The following is an 18,172-nucleotide window of genomic DNA, read 5'->3' on the forward strand; positions in this document are numbered from 1 at the left end:
GGTTTCCAGCACTTCCAGCCGCAGTTCGCTCAAGGTTGCTGCGGAACAATGAGAAGCAGCATTACTGACGCCGACGACCTGCCCTGGGGAGACCGAGGTCTGAAGTAATAAATAAGTGTGAAGAGGGTTTTGCTGACTCGATGGAAAATCGTTCAGATAGGGGCGTGGCAATGTATTAATATAGAATACGTCCTCCACCTGTTAATGTCAAGGAATCCCATTAAGAGACCAAAACCAACTTGAATTGATCCCACTAACAAGCATCGCCTGTGTTGCCTAAGCGCGACATAAATTCTATCTTTGTGCAACAGAGCTCCATTGTTGTCCAACAGGACAAAGGCCGCGTTCAGCCCTCTCATTCATCTGAATGAGGCCAGTCCGGAGGTGCAGTGTGGGGTAGGGGGTGGGGGGTGGGGGCACCAATGCAGGGGGCACCGGCAGACATTTTCCCTCTTTTCTCCAACGCGGTTTAACCAGGTAAAGAACGAATGAACGAATGTAGAATCTGCAGAATTTCTGCAGAATGTCATAAATTCTGCAGAAAGGAATTAACATCACTGAGAAGAAATGAAAGAAATGACCAACTTAGACAACTCCAACTTCCTGTTCTTACTCGTCTGGAGATGCTCGGTGGCCAACAAAGCAATTAGCTGCTTTAGCCAGCCTGTATGTCTGGGCGCATACCTCCTCCAGCTTTAATCACCATCTTTAATTCCTTTAATCACTCGCCTTAACTGTTGCCGTCACTGAGCACGCTGTTGCCAGCCTGCCGTTAACCTGCATGGATGAGCCAAATCCTGTTCTCAGTCGACCCGAGTCTTATTTTTCTCCATCTCCTGTCTTGTTTCCTCTCATCGTCACAGTTATATAAAAAAAATAATAAGGCGTCAGAGATATTCTGCAGTAGAAACATCTGTTAGCAGCTGTTTATCGTGGTACAGACCATTTTTAATTACTTTGTCCCCCCCCCCCCCCCCCCCCCCAACACCCACTGTTTCCTCTATCTGCTACGGTCACCATTTGTTTCTGATTATTTCATAGTCCCCTCATTCATCCGCATCTCCTCCGGTCACGACTATAACTCAAGCATGTTTATGACGATGACAGATCGATGCCGACATTACAGGTGCATGGAGTCCAGTGTGACACATCCCCCCACCACACACGACGGCTCCATCCCTTCCCGCCTCGTTCCCTCTCTGCCGTCCATCTTCTAAGTAGAAGCATCGGACACAAGCAGTTGATCTCATTTATTTCCTTTAAGGGTTCAAACAGGCTTTAATAATTCTGCATCACTCGCTTTCTTCCATTTTTTTTTACCCCCCTTAACCTCGCTGTCTCATTTGTCATTGTTTTTCACCGTTCCCCTTCATCACCCCTCCCTCTCTCCTTCCATTTCGATCACCGCTGTGGATGGCGCGAGTCAGAAACAATAAAATGGAGCCATTTTGGTTGTTGCAGGTGCCCAATATACCTCTGCCCCGGCTGTGTGTAGCGTTTGGCAATAACAATGCTTCACTGCAATTGCACAAACCAGAGTCCACCTTCACCGTCAACATAAATTCAATTGTAGTAAAACTTGATCTATATTTTTGTCATGCAATCCTCTCTTATTCACCCTGCCTGAACCTAGAGAGAAGCTGGTGGAGTATTGAGACTGTAAACATTGTTATTTTGTCCACATTTTATCTGTCTGAACTTCACCTGTCCATCCTCACTGCAGCTGAGACCAGTAACAGTGTAAGGATGACCCCACGGCTGCTGCTGAGCAACGCTTTTGTCACTTAATAAGCCCTTCTATTCTCTTTTCCTATCACAGAGCACACACACACTCTGCAGCTTCAATACACTGAGCCTGGATGACACACAAACAGTATGGATACTATCTTATACATGATATTTTCTCTGGTAAACTTGGTCTTCTGCATGTTTGCTGGTTTAAGAGACTTTACTCTTTATATAGTCTGACTACTTTGCAGCCTTTCCTTCGTAAACGTTTGCATAAACCTTTTACGATAGGCAGAGGGGTTGTTTACTTGAATGTGTTACTCTAGTGAGCCTGACTCATTGATCCTTCATCTGACTGAGGTTTGCGCAAGTAGGAATCTATTGACCTCGACCATGGCTCTGAAATATCAGCAGCCTATCGATAAACCCATGGCGCTGTCCGTGGTGCTGAAGTAGCAACCTGATTTGTAATTTTCTAATTTTGTACTTTTGTCAGTTTCGTCTTGGATGTAAACTATACAGCTAGGGAGTATTGAAAGCATACAGAACCAAACGTTCATGAGGAAGTTTGCTAGTCGTGCTAGAACGAAATGAACCGCCTCTGGTAAAAATGATTACGTCACCTTACTGGTTGGGGGGTGGGGGGGGATATTTCAACCTCTGAGCTTTGCTCAAAGTCACAATCACCGCCTTTCATACCCAAGAAGTTGGTAAACACCTTTCTGGACTGGTCTGATAGAAAGAAAAAAAAACACGCAAAGAAAGACCTTCAGCTACAAAATGGAGCTTCTGTCTCCGCTTCAATGTATCTGAGACAAACGCCCCTGACTTTGAAGGTACTCGCCATCTGGAAACAGAAAGTCATGACCAGCCTCGAGCCACGCAGTAAAAAGGAGAGAAAATGAAAACGAAGGAATGAAATAAAGCAAGAGAAAATAGTACTAGACACAGTCAAAGAGCAGCCAATTGGAAATGAAGATAGTGGGTTATTTATCACCGAATTGAAGAATCTCCATTTTTATAAACTGCGAGCAGACAGACTGGCTCTGCAACTGGGCTGTAGCCATGGGAACCCGCTATCTGTGTCCTCTGGAAAGTGATCATTCTTTCATTCCTGCCTTCAGTTAATTATGTTATACCACTCTGATTACACAAAATTACTGTTAAAAATCATCTGGTCCATAAAATGTAATTGTCAAAAACAGCTTTATTGTGCAATTTCACAATTCATGTTCCTCCTACATCTTAAGTCTTAATGAAGCCGGCATGGTTACATTCTTCAGAGTATTTACTAAATTATTCACACATCTGGGATTTTATATTCCAGGGACTGACTAATCTTACCTGCTGCAAGGACACAGTTGTGTTTTAGAATAAAGGAAATCTTACATGTTGTTTTTGAATGTAGCTGCAAGTTTGTTTCACATGTTTTAATTTGCACACTCATTTATTTATTGGTTGAGGGCATGAATCCTTTGCTGAGCTTCAAAAGGGGGGCATGACAGAAAACGTTTGAGAAACGCTGATGTAGCAAATTCTACATGTTGTCGCATTTGGTTGCTCGGTGGATTGCAACTATTCCCTATTTACTAAAATCCAAAACGTAGTTCTTGGATTTCTTGTCATGACATTTAAAAAAACATTTTGAAACATAGACAGACTTTATGGAACAGCAAAATAATGATAATTAATGATAATGATCAATAAAATAGTGTTCAATATCATATTATGGATTTTTTTTTTGTATTTTGTATGTTTTTTTTTAAATCCACCAATGGAAATTAAAATTGTTATCAATGCCACTGACATTGATATATACTTAAATATAGATTAATATGCCACTTTCTTTTTTTAATACTTTTGATCTGTAAAACCACAGTTTCCCATAGTCATTAAGATATCTTATTTTATCCAACCATTACTCAGAAACCCAAAGATTATATAAATGTTGAAAAGCAACAAATCCTCACATTGGAGAAGATGGAACCAACCAATCAACCAACAAATAAACGATGAATTGCTCTAGCTTTTTCAGCAGTTTGTCTTGTCACGGAGACAATTTCATATTTGAGCAAAAGGGAAGCTGTGCATTCATTTTATTGCAAAAACAATTTCATTGCATAAAATATAAGAAGTAAAGCTTTTATTTGAGTTGTTAAACTTTACAATAAACAGATAACAATTTAAAATCTGCTAATTCAAAGAGCATTCAAATAAATTCAAAGCTGACACAAGAAGCCACTATAAATGACATAGGATGGGTGTTATGTGGTCTCTCATTTTTGTCTTTTTTGAGAGCAGCATATTGCATAATTTGGAGTTCTGCATTTGCTGAGTGCAATTACTTAGTTTAGTGCTGTCAGCATGACTATAATTAGAAGAGCCCGGTTCCTATGGCAAACCATCACTTCAGAATAAAGTCTGACGTGAAAACCTTAACACTGTACTAAGGTAAGTCTGGATCCTTAGACAACAACGACAGTTATGTAAATGTCATATGTTCTATTCGTCACATACACTCATTTGCCAGTTTATTATAGACACTTAGCTAAAGCTAATGCAGTCTAATACAACAGTCGTCTATGATCACGAAGGTTATAATATTCAGGTTGTGTTGAAACGGTTTCAGAGAGGTGTTGATTCAACTTAATGTAAAGCTAAATTGTCCATAAAATTGTTCCATATTTTACATATATTTCTGTATGCACTTTAATGACGCTGCTCTATACAATGCCTACCCCAAGTTATATATTGAAACACTAGATACTGTTTTTATGGCTACACCATTACATTAAGTTTAATGGTTTAGATAAATATTCTGAGTGTCCCTGGCATCCCTTTAAGCACATTCCCTGTAGTTCTTTCAGACACATCCTGAATCTGAGGGAACTTTTTGTGGGCACTTTATAATTAGAATGTATTATACAGTATGGTAGGGTTGCTTAATTGAGATTGTTAGAGGTTAACAAAGTAACTTTTTGGGGATTGGAGATGAAAGAACCGAGGATTATGTTTTCCCAGAGGTCTCGGAAAAATGACAGAGAGTCACAGAGATAATCACACCAGATGGGAATTTGCATATTGCGGAACAACGCACAAGGTTCACAGGAGCAGCGTGTTCCAAGCACAGGAAATTAAAAAACGGTGAAGGCATACAGGAACGACATTGTCAGTGACATTTTTGTAACCGGGGTCAAGGGGACAAGCACTGGTTCATTAGGTCAAATTTAGTTCTTTAAAAGAATAAAGTAGACAGTGAAAATAGTGCTGCCCCTTCTTCTGTTGACGCTAATTAGTTACTGTCATTACTTGACAAAAAGGTATTATTTTGTTATTATTATTAGTTTTGTATGTACAGAGCAAATCTGACCTCTATTGAAAGATGCATCTGCTTGTATATTGGATATACAAATGCAATTTACCTCATCTAACATGAAACGATAACAGTATAATCTGTTTATGTGTCAGTGGATGTCAGGTCGAGGACTGCAACAATAAATTTGTACATAATATATTCCCAATAGTTCAATATTGCAAGTGACATATTTAAATGGGAAAGTCAAAGACAATTTCCCCAAGGAAATTAATTTCAGATGTCAATCTACTTTGAGTTAAGGGATCAGAATGCATTGTATTCACGAAAGAGAGAGAGAGAGAGAGAGAGAGAGAGAGAGAGAGAGAGAGAGAGAGAGAGAGAGTGAAGTCCGCCTATAGAAATAGAATAGGAGTAGAACGGACATTGCCATTCAAATCAACGCAGCAGGATGTGTCAGAGTGGCGTCCATTTTTTGAGAGCACCATACTGTACTGCTAGGAGGTACCAAACAGGTAACAGATATGGCTTTTCTTGAATTACTGAATAGTTCTAAACACCTTTAATGTGACAATTGTGTTTAATGTGCTCTTTTGTAAAGCAGTGATAATATTATGCTGAAGCAATGGCCTCTTTCAGCTAATTCTTTTGGATCTACCACCCACAACTGCCCCTTTTTGGTTCCCAGTGCCCTCATTAGCATCATTTTAGAGGTAAAATTCAGCGGTTTCCAAAGCAATCATTCTGATAAACCTACTCTAAGCTACTTGTTCAGCACCAAGACTGACAACGACCGCCTGACAATTTCGGAGCTCTTGGTGGAGAACAAAACAGAGCTACAAGGACAGCAATTATTAGATTTATATTCACATGTCAAATGGCAGGAGACTTGAAAAAGCTAATGACGCTAACGCTCCTGTTGGATCTGTAAAGAGGCAACTGCTTGCTAGCACATTTGACACATAAACGTTAGAAGTTGATAATATGCCAGTTACAGTTACAACAGATTACTCTAAAATAACCAGTAAACTGAGGTTTTGCCATTTTGCGCTATTACAGACAGGTGCAGAGTCAGCATTTAGACACTCAAATCGATGTGCACTATATTCATTAGAGACTGATTTCAGACACAGACTATGTTTTGTTTACAGCTTGCTCCACTTACCCCAAATGGCCCAAAAAAAATCTGCTTTAAGGCACATTTTCCTCACAGGATGTAGAGCCATGAACTAAATTACCAAAGTTGTGTGCTTTTATTCGCTTGCAACAATGTTATCAGCCAGGAAAGTTGTTGCACAGGGACTAGCTTGTGGCTGCCTGCCTGAAGCCAATTCACACAGAGACAGACACCCACTTTCAAACACAAAAAGGTCTGAAAAACAGAAGCCATTAACTCACTTAACTCACAGCTTCAATTTAGGCCACAGTAATGCCTCATGCTGACGAGGAGATGTTTGGTCTGAGGCCATGTCCCATTTACTGAACATAATTTACACCTTGACGCCGGAACGGTGGGCACTCTGTGAGATGAGTTATCATCACAGGATAGCACATTACAGGACGCACTTTATTTGTGGGTGCAGAGGTTTATTAGAACAACATGAATTTTTTGCATCAGGCCTGACCCTCATTTTCATACCACAGCCGTGAACTTCTGTGCGTGTCTGTGAGTATCCTGTGAAACCGTTTTATTAAGAAAGTTAAGGCCATTAAAGGGAAATGTTCCTGATTCACAATGTGGTCTACATCTATATAACCACAAGTAGGGCCTCATACTCCTGACCTGTGCTGCATGCGGCACTGTGTTCCACACCCGCATGCCTTTTGTAACCTTTATTCAATTTAATTAGGTTGAATCATCAACTGCTGATTAAGAGCAGTTATATGGTAAAATATTCGAGCTTCAACGGGTGAAGTATCGCATTCAAATGATTTGTTACACAGTTATAAATGCATCGTGACTCATTCGGTCAGCCTCATCAAAAGTAACAAAACACAATGAACAACAAATCAGATAAATGAGAACCAAACCAGCCACTTGTGGTCTTTTCTTTATTTTGCCATTTATCAGTTTCTGTTACTCCACAACACTTAACAGGAGAATTACACTATTATTGAAATAATAACGATAAGTGAGGGTCTAAAGCAACAAAGCTAATGGGGCATCTCTAGACAAGAAGGAAGGTAAACTCCTTTCTTTCATCATGTCTCTCTTTCTGTTTGTCTATTATAATTTGTTTTTGCTTTATTGGTTACATCACACTAGTAAAAGTAAAGTTTTTGCTGGATACTCACAGGGGTGGCATATAAACACATACCAGTATGACCAGTGGGCCATATGCAGCGGTAGATGCAGCTGTGAACCTCTGAGAAATTCCATCAAAGCTTTTTTTTTTTTTTTTTTTTTTGCAATTCCTCTCACAAATTGATTTTACTGTATAAGTAAAGGAAAGTGGCACTGGGAGGATTAGCAGGCATAAACAGGCTTAACCATGCTTATATATTCCATAAGCCCCTGGTTTGTACTGTAATTTTGCCAAATCCTTGTGAGCATTTTCCTGGTGAGTTGCTGGTGAAAATAATATTAAATGTTTAGGATAAAACCAGAACCTTCTTTGAAAAATGTTTGTAGATGTTTGTGTGAAACAATGCTCACTACACACAACACAGAGAAACAGCAAAGTAATTATCTAACTGAAAGAAAACAAAGAACATATAACAAAACACTACACTAAGTACGAGACGAACCACAGGATTAAGGCAGGCAGGCAGGAACATTATGATTCTAAACTGGAAGTTAGAGTGCAGATTTCCAAGTCATTGAGCATACATCTTTTTAGGAAGATGGGTTCAGTAGTATGTGAGATTAGCTGTAGACAGACAGACAGATACACGCACGCACGCACACGACTGAATGCATCATCCCCTCCACGCTTACGCCTGGCGGAGATAATAATAATGGGCATGGCCACAGGTGAATAACAGAAACAATGTTTCACACAAAGCTGGCTTAATTCGACTAGCCTAGCAGGAGCTGGAAATGCAGCATTAATCAGCACATTTAATGGTAACCTGCAGTTTTTCTTGTAAACACACGAAAGGTATGTTTTAAGTCTACATTCATATTTACAAGCTAGCAGTGAGCACGTTACCGCCACCAACATCTTTGCCTAGTTCTGCTTATGATATCAGTTTTTATTTTACCGTTGCCAAGCAACGTGGCTTAAATGTGAGGTTTTTAACTCTTGTCCATTTTCTGATCCCAGCATTCTGCTCTGCAACCCTTCTTCAACTGTTGGTGTTACGCAGAGCTCACCAGCCAACTGGGTAATGCCAGCCTGTGTGCTCTCATTGTAAAGCCACTCCAACCCTCTGGAATGTTGGCGTGTGAGGCAGAGCTGGTAATGAAACACACCGAAGAGAAGCAGGTAATGTAGCAGAGAGTTCAGCTACGGCCAAATGAATGAAATTACTTTTCATGGAATAAGTTATATATTGAATTCATTCATTAAAACTAAAGAAAAATAACAGCACTGTGTATGCCCATGGACCTAAGGAGATGTACTGCAAGTTTAACTGCATGTAATGCACTAAACTTGCATCCTCCATTTCCCTTTTCATTCCACGATCTGCCTTCTCTCGCTACCAAGGATCAATAATTATCCTTCCTTCTATCTCACTCTATATTTATGTGACTGCCTCTCCAACTTATTCTGGTCCTCCCCTTAGTATTTGTCCTTTGATTCATTTTCATCCTTCCCTCCTCTCTCTCAGTGCTTCCTTACTGTCTTAAATCTGACAGCAGAGATATATACTTGACCAGTGAGTCATTACTTTGAAGTAAAAGGACATGGCTTTCTCTCTTCAGTTGTTCCCTCGCCTTTCTTTTTCTGGATTTATGAGTCGTTGTGCCCTGTATCTGAATTAGATAGCATCGCATTTGTCCAATCACTGGAAAAAATGGGTGCACTTTAAGAGCACTTACAATATTTCTTCTCCGACAGCTGAATAAAAGGTAGCGGCGAAGAGGCCTATCACCAGAAACAATCACCTCTTTCTCCCGATTTCATTTCCCAGCTCCATTTTTCCACCCTCTTCTTTTTCTTCATCTATCTTAAAGCATCTTCTCCTACTTTGCGCACTTTCAATCATTTCAATCTCCCCAAATCCTCTCCTTTTATTGTCTTCCGTTTTACTGACACCCCGTGTGGAAGGGCTTCATGTATCAACTCCTCGAAAAGGAAGAAGGGATTTTCGTAAGCATTGTATGGAAATCCTACTCAGTCATGCATCACATGAGTTCATCCTTTAAGACGGATCCGTGCTAGCAACCTCTCTCTCTGTGTCACTTTCACGTCTGTCACATGATTCTGTGAATATCAAATATTTGTTCTTAACACTGCTCACACACTACTGTCTCACACACACGCACGTCTTGTGCCAAACCATCCTCTCACACAGTCAAACGCTCCTTTGTCATATCTGCCATGCATAATGCCTTACATTTAGGTCTCCATTTCTCCCAGCATCTCAGTACCTCCGCCTCTTCTCTCTGTCCCTCACTTTTTATTCAGGCTTCTTATCATTCAAACCCTTGTTGTCACATGCAGATTTCCCTCACACTCCCTCCCCGCCCGCTTTTTAATCTTTGCTCTATGCTACCATTTTCTCTGTAATTTGCATTTGGGCGAGTGCTGCGTGACCTATATGCAATTTACAACAAGACCGATCATTTCCAACCCTTATAAACTGACCTGATCACGGCTCCCATACTGTCATGAAGTAGTTTGGCTACAGTGGCAGAAACTGTATTTCACTGTGAGCGTGAAATCGCAGTTGGTGTTATTATATGACTGTTAAGCGGTGGGACATTTGGTGCTTAACATCCCTGATGTCCAACAGAAATTGCTGTTGACAAAATGGAGCTGGAAAACTGTTTATTGGCTATTTAGGAAGTGGAAACAGCACTCACACTAGCTCTGTTGCATGTGAAATTGAGTACCATCTAATCCTTGAAATGTTGCCTCTTACTAGGACTGGCTTAACAAAAAGGAACTGAAATTATAGAGGCCAACTGTCCAACTGTCCGCTCGCTAAACACCTGCAGGGGTTGGCCTCTATAATAAAGCATGCTCCAAACAGAAATGTGTCCAATCTTAGCAACCCTAGCTAGGCATGCTGAAGTGATGTGCATTGGAGCTGTAGTAGGAGTTATACAAAGCCTTTAGAGTTTGTAGGGTGGTGTACCCTTTAAAACAAATAGCGTGTATCTGCTTTAACGTAAGCTGCAATCATTAGCATGTTTGGCTAACTAGCTTACAACATACAGAAGTAAGCTAGTGTTACTTAAGGCCAGGGGAGCATACTGGCATTACAGGTTACGTAAAAAAAAAAGGGCTAACGTTAGCATTGTTAGCGTCTTTATTGTCTTTGGGGACGTTTACATTCCAGCAACCACAGCCAAAGTGTCCGAAGAAAAACACCTTTTAAAAGTGAAAACTATTTACAAACTATCAACAGCTATGTAGCTAAGCAAGCAAACAGGGTTATGTTAAGCAGTTACATTTTTCCTTATCATAATTAAAACACAAGCTAGCTCTATGCTGCAGTACAAGAATAATGCTATCTCTTTAGCTCCGTGTCTAAACGAACCATTTCCTGGTGAGGATTTGTATCGTTTGCCTGGGAAATGCGGCTTAAGCCTTTAGTGTTTTTGTACCATATGTAGCCATCAGATGCGTATTTAAGACCCATTCGACGGGATTCTCATTTTAAAAGGCGTCAGCTGGAAACATTATGCAGCTGTCGACAGCGTTTTAACCGCTAACGCTAGCTTAATTAGATTGCTATAGCTGTTCCAATCTAGCGACAGTTGGGGGGAAAATTGACAGTCATCAGCTGAAAATGTGAAGCCTGCTTTTGTTTGACTTAACTTTCAAAGACTATAAATTTTGAGTGTTAAATCTGCCACCATTGTCGTATAAACTGCTTATGTGCCCTGTGAGAATGGAGACCTTGGCGGTCATAGCAACGGTAATTAAAGGGGGTCAGGAACGGTCAGTTCTGGGAGATAGAGCTGGATTTCCTTACAGCAGAACTTACACACTCAATTTTTTCAGGTTCTCAATCATCATGGGAGGTGCAAGAACGAAGACCGCCAAAGTAAACAGATGGCGTGTCTGCATTCGTATGGTGCTCATTCGTATGGTGCTCCTTCATTCATTTGTAGCTGCACAGAAAGCATGAACCGACCACTTGTCTCTCTTCCCTCTCGTCTCCCTGCCAGCCCTGCTAGTGTCTCTGGGCTTCGCCTTAACTCCCCTCCCTTTCTTTTCTCTCCATTAGTCTTCGGTCCTAAAGAGAGAGGCGAGGGGAATACAAAAGTGAAGACGAGGAGGAGAGTCCTCCGTCCTGAGGCCCAGTGCCAGCTGCTGCTGCTGCAGAGACGATCCATCCAAACACAGGCAGGCACGGGTGACACTGCTCTGGAATTCAGCCCTCGACGCAAACTCTGGGTGCTATGTGTGACGCTCTGCCCTAAAAGTGATGACAGAAGGTGCCCCAGTCTACGCTCTATAAACAATGCTACCATTGCAACAGATGGCAAGAAGTATTTTCATCTTTCCTCCATACATCCACAATAATGTGTACAGTCAAAGTAATAAAATACATGTATGCATGCATGGACTACTCTGTCCACCCAGCTCAGTAATTCTTGTCATTCTGCTGCTACATCAAGATAAACTTGAGTCAGCGGCACATCTGTTGTGTCACATAAGCAAAACCACGAGCACACATTTATTGAGGAGACAACGCGGCGAATCTTGTCCAAGAAGCAATGAAACATTTCAGACAGACAATGTATGAACTTCCACGAGTAGTAGTATCATTTATCAGCTTTCTCATCATCGTAAAAGCTGCACTCGTTAACAGGGAACGTCTGTATCAGTCCAATCTAACGTAAATAGATGCGGGGAGAGAAAAGCAGCTTTAGATTAACAGCTGTAATTAGCAAGAATGAGGTCTGTGAGCCGGCAGCAGTGTCAGCAAGTGAGAGAATATATTCCTTCCTCCAGTACATAAGTTGAGGGAGGGACAACGTGTTGTGATGTTGATGCACAGACAAGACAATGGATAGTTTTTAAAGGCCAGTCTCAATGGAGGAGAGTGTACAGAGCATCCCCTGCACTTGCAGTAATACACTGGGGCTCACCTGATATTATTTTGTCATAGCATAATCAAAGAAAAAAACAGCATTACGTCACAACAGACATATTGTTTCTAACAATGTAACAATTGTGTTTACCTGAACAATAAGGAATATAACAAGCAAGTCATTAAGTGTGAAAACGGGGTTTAATATGCGAAAGCCATACGCCTTAATTGCTATAATAAAATCCGTAATGGCTATTACTGTAAGTGCATGCCTCAAATCATTTGTGAACAGCAACAAGCTGTTTTTCGGAGACTGGATGTGTTACATTCAGACTCAAAGTTTCCAGTTGGAAACCAGTGTTGCCATGACAATAAGTAATCCTTAGATCACTTGTCATTCTTTGGGAGGAGGGGAAACCTGGTCGAACCGTTGGACAATAAACAGTTACGCTGGTCACAGAGTGGTTACCATTGGTTCCTGCGGGAACACATCGAGCTATGTGAACTAGACGGGGTCTGACTGACCCGTCTACATTCATGGTTCAACAGGGTTGAAATCGCTACAGCTCTCATGTCAAGCATGCTCCCCCCAATCACGGCAAACTAATGAGTGCATCTTAAATTCAAGTCAGGCGGTGGTTCAGTGTGTTAGGGTGGAGGTGGATTAAATAGGCCTCGGTTCTACATATTTCTTGAAAAGAGAGCGGGAGGGATCCCTTTGCTCTTCGTCTCTCCCTCCCTTGGGCGCTCTTTCTCGCTCCGCGGAGGGATGTGAGGGCGAGAAGAGACAAAGAGATGAGAGGGTTTCCTGGAGACGGAGGAGATGAAGTGAACACTTGACAGACAGCAGCACCTGGAAACCGCACCTGTCTGTGTTGCCGTACAACAGAGAGACAGAAAGAAAGAAAAAAAACGTACTTTTTCTAAACTCAAAGAACAGAGCCACGGCTTGTTCTTTAGGAGTGGCACTAACTAAAAAGCACCAGAGAGGATGCCATAGAGATCAGTGACTTGAGCATTTCCGGTGGCAATATGTTCATAAGTGATCAGAGCAGGGCCACGGTACCAGTAATGACGGAAACTGTGGAGCTGTTACTAAAATAGCGACAGACACTTCAGCTGCTCGCTAGCTGGAGCTCCAGGACGGGGCGTTTTCTAAGCTCTGAATCTGATCATCGGTGAGGTGAAAGTGTTACGATGGCTGTCTGTACGTGAGCTCCCAGCTGACCACGGGACATTTAAAGACCATGATCAGATGGCCCTCAGATCACCAGTAAACTGATGATGCTGATGGATGGCTGTCTGACTCATTCATTCTTAAGTGGCCCCTGTCACACTCAGCCTCCCAAACTGATACCAGAGCAGCTTCCTTATACACCCACAGTGACATATTGCAAACACCTGCCTGACATCACACCGCATTGAACAACAGCTAGATAGAAAAAACACAACACTGTCTGGAAGTTTTTACCAAAATCGCCTCCTATAATCTTCCTTAAGGCAGAATATGTGATATCTGTTGTACTGGATTGCATGAGATCGTACAGGAGTGGCCACGCAGCAAGTTGAGCTTAAGTCAATGTAACTGTCATAAATATATTAAAGTTATAAGCCTAAAGATTTTTGTTGTTCTAAACTCCATTTCCATACTATTTATGATCTACATTTTATTTTATGCAATAGCCATTCAGTTTATTTACGTTCTGTAATTATCTCTCTGTGAAGTAGTTTTCCTTGTTAATGGCGGAGTCCACCTTTACCGCCATGGTTTCAAATGGCAAAATACAGCATGTGGAGCTGACTGCTACTGAGCACTTCAAATATGCCTACATAAACTCAGTTTATTAGGTACACCTCGCTTATACTAAAAACAGTTCTGCAATAAATCCTACCTCTGTTTTGAAATAATTGTTTTAGAGTGGTGTTAATTCTATTACATGATCATTCTGGAGGGTGTAGTTTGAGGGTGTAGCGTTCCCTCATTGATGTAAATGTGGTGGACATAATAACTCTAAAAATACAATAACATAGTGATGATTACGATATAGATTCTGTCGGATTAAGTAAAAAAAAAAAAAGTACAAGGACAGAGAAAAGCCGGTACTTTGTGGATCCATCAGTCTGAGCGTTGCACCTATTGGACCACACCTGTTTGTTAATCGACATTATGTTTGGTTTGCCTTTTCCCATCTATGAACGCCCTCTGCATCTGTCACCAAGCCCATCTGTCTTGAAACCCCTGTCTGTCACCAGAGAGAGAGAGAGAGAGAGAGAGAGAGAGAGAGGGAGAGAGAGAGAGAGAGAGTGTAACCTTTTTTCAAGCACAATAGGACGACCTGTGTATTAACCCAGCTTGAAAACCCCTCTGGACCAAAGAGACTGTATTATCTCAAATTTCAGAGAGGGAGGACACAGAGGAGAGGAGAGGAGAGGAGAGGAGAGGGGGAAAGCAAAGAGCGGAGAAGAAAACGAATAAAAAAGGCTTGCGAAGCTCTATTAAACCTCTGCTCCCTAGGTATCAGATTAACCTAGTTGAAGCTTCTCCTGCTGAGTTAATTAGACAAGATTGGAAAGGGCTTCTGAGTCCCACCAATGCAGATTTACTAATGATGTGATGAACGTCAACGGCTCTGGCTCTGGTGTGCGAGCTGGACGGCGATCTATAACTATATTGTTCGGCTGTGTTTGAATTGCAGAGTACCCTCTGCAGTGCAAAGCATGCGACTGCCCGGAAGTCTAATCTGGTATCTAGCATTGATTTCATCAAGCGGGGAAAACGCTGGAGCGCTCGCCGTGTTTTGCTGAGTGTGTTTCGATGTTGTTTGGCCTTGAGGGGCAGCTGTGAACTTTATTTACCGGGGCTTTTGGTCCACTTGCTTTCCTTGACCCCTTCATGAAATACATCAAACAGTAACCTTTTTTCACTTGCCTCCAGTTTGCTTTTAAAAAAGAACAGAGAGAGACAGAGGATCAAAATAAACTGTGATACTTCTGCAGTTCAGTTACTGTGCTGTGAACTCTCACGCAATTTACACTTTTTACACGCAGAGAAAAAATTATTCTACTTCAACGTCTGACGTGTACGTGCATATTAATGTTATTAATAGGATTATAATAGGATAAACAGCTGACAAAGCTGAAACTTCTGTGGAAATAATATGACAGCGGTAAAGATATCAAGACAAAGTGAAAAGAAAATTGTTTAAACCTATGGACAAGTCCAAGGCCAATCTTGTGACTAACGGACGACCCGCTCTACTTCCAGCGCCACAGTCGCCCCCAATAGTAACAATTAGTAATGCTGCTTTATTTACTTCTGCTTATTTCCTCAGAGTCAATGTGGCTTCAAGCGATTTGACTTAAAAAATGTGTCGTGTAGCGACATGCAGCGTATAAAGAAATAGTCTAAAAACTAAAAACGTCACTCTTTTGGATCAAAGGCTTAGTTTGACATTTTTGTCTTGGCTTCCGCTATGTTGTCAAGAGTTTGACGATGAGATCTATACCACTCTCATATCGAAATCTGTAGGAAAGAAATGCCAGATAGCAAGTAAATGAAGGAGCTTATTGTTCTTTTTTCGCCTTCAGAAAGCCAGTCAGTCTTTATGCTAAGCTAAGCTAACCCGCTCCGGCTTCATATTGAACGGACAAATATGAGAGTGGTATCTATCTTCTAATCAAATCACCTAGACGGGGAATTTATTTCCCAAAATGTCAAACAAAAGTAAATAAAGGCAATACCAGAATTGTAAACACTGTTGTCTGCAAAGGTATTTGCTTGATAATTATTTGTGTGACTCAACGAGTTTGTTTGAAATAACACAAAGCGTTATCTATTCAGTCGACCTGCCTCTTCAGTATAATTTAGACATTGGTTTGATTTTAATGGCGTTTTCCGCTTTCCGCTTCGTGAGAACAAAGCGGTACAAATGTCCCCCGCCATCCGTCGGCGATCGCGTGTTCTTTTATCGGCCGTAAGACCAACAGAGTGGAAATAAACGGGCTCACATCGCCGGTGTTATCTAGTCTAATGGTTTGACCAACTTTGTGATTTCCATTGGAGAAGCAATTAGAGATAAACAACAATACCAGATCGCCGTCAATGATGTGGCAGACAAATGAAGATAAACACGAACTAAAGTCAGACAGAATTGATTTCCAGTAACTCATATAAATGGCAGTACAGTACACTGCAGGCTTTCTTTTGGTTTTACACTGATTGGTTTTTAGCGTTGATTCAAATACTCGTGCGGATAAAGGAGTTCAATGTGTTTGAGAAAGTTAAGTAGTTTACAGTGATAGGATAGAGTGTGTGCCCCTATGTGTGTGAGAGGTAGAGACTTAAACACAGTCTCTGTAAGCAGTTTCAAATGATAGGATTACGTGTGCGTTTGTCCCAGTGTGTGTTCGCCTGTGCGTGTGTGGAGAAAAAATATATACTTTTTTATTTATTTCCCCCCTGTGCTCTGCATCTCGTCCTTTTCACTTTTTTTTTCTTCCGCATAATACCCACAATAATGTGAAATCAGTCTGATGCCTTTTCATTTCACACGTCTTTCATGAAAGCCCATAAACGGAACTTCACTGGAGGCCTTGGCTTTTACCTCAAGGCAGTGTTTAAACTGGATGCACATCGCACCATTTATTCAGCTCATTAAGCACTCAATTTGCTACCACAGCCAAATTTTGCTCACACGCACACACACACACACACACACACACACACACACACACACACACACGCACACATTGCCCCAAGAAAGCTTTCATGAAGAAGTTTGAAATCTGTTTTTAAAATGAAAAAATGTAATCCTTTTTCTCTGGACGTCCATCCACAGAATGTTTCCACACAGAACCACATTTCAGTGCAGCCAAAGTTTTGGAACATTAGAGTGTTTGCATTTGGACTTGTAGCTGTTTTTTTTTTATTATTATTTAGGATGTCTAGTTGGTGAGACACGCACGCACACACAGGCACACACACACACACACACACACACGCACACAGGCACACACACACACACAGAGAGTAATGGTCGGAAAATTAACAGAAGTTTGAATCACTCTGCGCTTGGACAAATCCAAACTAACGCTGCTACAGACTACACGTGTGCGAACGTACCCGCATTCGTGTTCACATGTCGAACCCCTTTATTCTCGTAGTCGACACGTTAACAGCACGTTCGCTGTGTACCGACTGCTGTGGTTGGTCGGCCACCGACCCTGAAGACTTGTGGCATTCGACAGAGGGGATTTACATTTCAAATCTGTTCTCAGCATTCTCAGAATGTAGCAGCAGTATGTGTGTGTGTGTGTGTGTGTGTGTGTGTGTGTGTGTATGTACACTACTCATGGTTTAAAAAGGTAAGAATCCTATTAGCAGCCTCTTGGCTCAGTGCTTAGTCTGTCAGCTGACGCCTGATACTCTGTGCTAGATGCTAGGCCTGATCCCCGTGCCTCTGTGTGTTGACGTGTCACGTCTGCAAGTTCTACTTCATTCTTAATCTGTCAAAAAGTATTTGTTTGTGATTAGACTGTCTACATATAGGCACCGGTCAACACATGCTGGCCTAGCAACTTTGAAGCTGCTCGTTAAGTTTAGCGCGTTAGCGCGCTAGCATTTGCTAATTAGCACAAAACACAAAGTGGTCATTTTGTCATGAACCGAAATATTGGGGAAAGTTCTATTTTTGACCTAATGATGGTGCTCAATCGTTGTTGTTTTTTTGACCTTCGATAGTGACTAAACCCTCGCCTCATGTTGGGGCCAACATTCCTCATTTCACTGCCATTTGCTGATGACGACTGATGAAGGCATGCACCTGAAAACTCAAGAGAAAGCTAGTAGGTGGACCTGGAGTTGAGATCATTTTGTCACATCATCCTAACATCTGAACAGCGTTATTCTGACACCGTCGTGGTGAAAGGACCAATGGCAGATAACCTGTCTGAAGCGCATGAAGTGGGTTTCGCCTC

The sequence above is a fragment of the Cebidichthys violaceus genome, unplaced genomic scaffold (genome assembly GCF_023349555.1).
Source record: "Cebidichthys violaceus isolate CVI_PGR_0920_01 unplaced genomic scaffold, fCebVio1.0.p SCAF_3, whole genome shotgun sequence".
NCBI lineage: Eukaryota > Metazoa > Chordata > Actinopteri > Perciformes > Stichaeidae > Cebidichthys > Cebidichthys violaceus.